Genomic DNA, 3,788 nt, shown 5'->3' on the forward strand with positions numbered 1-3,788 from the left:
GGCTCTAATGATCCTCCCACATTAGCCTCTTGAGTTGCAGGGACTACAGGTGCACACTACCATCCCTGGTTAGTTTTTGTATTTTTTGTAGAGACAGGGTTTTGCCATGTTGCCCAGTCTGGTCTCAAACTCCTGGACTCAAGTGAAACAGCCACCTCGGCCTCCCAAAGTGCTGGGATTACAGGTTTGAGCCACAGTGCCTGGCCTCCTTCTAAAATTTGTGTTAACTGATCACCGATGGCAGAGTCACATGATTGAGCATTGGAAGTGAACTTTTTTGATGTATAAACACATGAGGTTCAGTTTCTGACTCTGGATTGGCTGTGTGTACAATTCAGAACATGCTAAAGTCTCAGAGCAGAACTCCTTTAGAGCCAGGTAAGAGGACCCCTGCTCCAAGGCCTGCCCTTGAGAACCTACTCTGGCCTCCTTTCGCTGTGCCTCTCCCTATGTGTGCCAAGGGGACAGGCGCACTTGGAGTCCAAGCTCCTTCTCCAACCACTCTTCAGGTATCCAGGAATTTGGGGTCTTGTTCAGAAGGTTCCAAGTCTGCTTTCAGGGCCTGTACCAACATGTTTCCCAGGTCCATCCTACTAAGGTCAGGAGGCAACACTGCTGTATATACCCCTAGGCCTAGGGATGGCCAAGGGGCAGCTCTTTGTTGGGGATAAATGGTGCTATGGTCTGAATGTTTGTGTCCCCCAAATTCATATGTTGAAATCTTAACCTAACAGAGGATGGTATCAGGAGGTAGGGTCTTTGAAAGGTGACTGGGGATTAATGCCCTTATAAAAACAGCCTGCAAAAGCTCCCTTGTGCCTTCCACCATTTGAGGATACAGTGAGAAGTATTCATCTATGAACCAGAAAGTGACCCTTCTCCAGACACTGAACCAGCCAGTTAGTGCCTTGATCTTGGACTTCCCAGCCTCTAGAACTGTGAAGGAAAAAAAATCCCCATTGTTGGTAAACCACCCAGTTTATCGTATTTTGTTGTAGCATCCTGAACAGACTGAGACAGGCTGAACTTAGACAATGGGAAGGGTCTACATGGATATGTTCCAGGCTGCCACTGAACAGGACAACGCCTTGAAGACACAAATTCTGAAGAGTCTGAGAACTCAGTCTATCCTTATGAAGGTGTATCTGTCAAGGTAGGAGGACCAAATATCTTGCACTTAACAGTTGTTCAGCCTGCTTTATTCCCTTTAAATAACTAGACATGTGGCATGTGGGCTCAGTACTCTTATCCCGGGTCCTGTACATGTGAGTGGCAAGCCTGGCCACAGCTACACTCACTGCCACAAATAGCAACAATTGTCAGAGGTGGCCACATCCAACCAAACAGCACAAGCAAATCACCATAATGGGAAGGAATTGAGTCGAGGTTCTTTGGGCAGTAGGCTGAATCTAAAAAGAAGACCAATTAATCTCTCAAATCATGAGGACAGCAATAGCTATCTGAGGGCCTCAACATTCATGAAATAGTTTATTTGCTTAGCTAGGGTGAGGAGGATAAACAAGATTTAATGCCTTCAACATTAACAGTCAGTCTTCAGTGTTTAGATTTTGAAAAATGTCTGGTTCTTTTTTCTAAGTTCCAATCCTACGATAACTATGTAATTCAGCAACATGGGAATGCTAGAAAAAATCTAAGAGAACAAAACAATGAGTGATTTTTCCTAAGTGGCATCTTTCCATGAAGATTCACACAAATCATATTTTTGAATGACTTAGGTATAGGTGGGATCCTTTCTCAATGGAGAAAACCAGGGTGGGTTTTCTCAAAATTCTCCTGGTTGATTTAGCAATGAATTCATCTGGATAAGCTAATTAACAAAGATTAAAACTGAAGTCTAATCATTTATTTATTTATTTCAGAGACAGGGTCTCATTCTTTTGCTCAGGCTGGAGTGCTGTGGCATGACCAGAGCTCACTGTAACCTTAAACTCCTGGGCTCAAGCGATTCTCCTGCTTCAGCCTTCCGAGTAGCTGGTGTGCACTACCACGCCTGGCTAATGGTTTTGTGTTGTTTTGTTTTTGTTTTAGAGACAGGGTCTTGCTATGTTGCTCAGGCTGGTCTCAAACTCTGGCCTCAAGCCATCCTCCTTTCTCGGCCTCCCAAAGGGTTGGATTACAGGTGTAAGCCACCACATCCAGCCTGAAGTCTAATAATTCTCTTTTTTTTTTTTTTTTTTTTTTTTTTTTTTTTGAGGAGAGTCTCACTCTGTTCGCCGGGGCTGGAGTGCAGTGGCCGGATCTCAGCTCACTGCAAGCTCCGCCTCCCGGGTTTAACGCCCTTCCTCCTGCCTCAGCCTCCCGAGTAGCCTTGGGACTACAGCGCCCGCACTTCGGCCTCGGCTAGTTTTTTTTTTGTATTTTTAGTAGAGGACGGGGTTTCACCGTGTTAGCCGGATGGTCTCGTCTCCTGACCTCGTGATCCACCCGTTCGGCCTCCCAAAGTGCTGGAATTAACAGGCTTGAGCCACCGCGCCCCGGCTAGGTCCTAATAATTCTTAATCATAAATACGTATTGGGCTACCTGGTAGGTTCCTCTTTTACTAATTTCTTGTCTGTTTTTATTTTAAAAATCATCTAAACTTCATCGTTGTGAGGGAAAAGTAGCACACTCACCTTACTTGTATTATCTTAGTGGCTGGGTACTCACATGTTCTTGGAGGCCCCCACAGAATTTTTTCAAGTTGGAATAGATCATAAAGAATGATGGACTAATCCCTTCACTTTTGAACGCTCTCCCCTGTATTTTGTGGATATTAATACATATGGAAAATAGCATTTCTAAAAGCTATAATTTATATTTTTTAAATCACCAAACTAATCAGCATTAGTTATCAAGTTTAACTACCTGGGGCTTAGATTTCATATTTTGAAGATCATATTCTGAGTCTTTTAGATTTAAAAAAAAAAGAAAAAGAAAAAGAAAGAAATTGGCCAATTATTAGTAAGATAAATATTACTTTTCTCACAATGGAAATACTATAGTATCTGCCTAGCCTGTATTTTCCAGTTTCTGATAAATTCTAGATGAAATTCAAACTGTGGTGTCACAATGAGAGTATGTGAAACTACTCTTAAGAAGCAAAGGAGTTTCATTTTTAGTTATTTTCTTGTGTCACTGTCTCCCACAGTTGCGAATACTATTCTCTAATGTGGAGACCTATACTGGTCTCCAGTTTTTTTTTTTTGAGATGGAGTTTCACTCTTGTTGCCCAGCCTGGAGTGCAATGGCGGATCTCGGCTCACTGCAACCTTCACCTCCCGGGTTCAAGTGATTCTCCCACCTCAGCCTCCTGAGTAGCCGGGATTACAAGCATGTGCCACCATGCCCGGTTAATTTTTGCATTTTTAGTAGAGACGGAGTTTCTCCATGTTGGTCAGGCTGGTCTCGAGCTCCTGACCTCAGGTGATCTGCCTGTCTTGGCTTCCCAAAGTCCTAGAATTACAGGCGTGAGCCACCGCGCCCAGCCTTAATGTATTGTATTTTTCAAAATTGCTAAAAGAATAGGTTTTTAATGTCCTACCAAAAAAAAAAATGATAAGTTGGTGAGGTGATGGGTAAGTTAATGAGCTTTTGAATCATTCTACAATGTATACATAGACCAAAACCTCACATTGTGCCCCATAAATATATAGTTCCCAATTATTATTTGTCAAGTAAAAATAAATTAATGAAAAAAAGAATTTTCTTACCTATTAACTCTGCTTTAAAATACGAAGAGAAAGTTTGGGAAACTTTTTCTTTCTTTCTTTTTTTTTTTTTTTTTTTT

This window comes from Rhinopithecus bieti, unplaced genomic scaffold (genome assembly GCF_001698545.2).
Source record: "Rhinopithecus bieti isolate Rb0 unplaced genomic scaffold, ASM169854v2 scaffold_59, whole genome shotgun sequence".
NCBI lineage: Eukaryota > Metazoa > Chordata > Mammalia > Primates > Cercopithecidae > Rhinopithecus > Rhinopithecus bieti.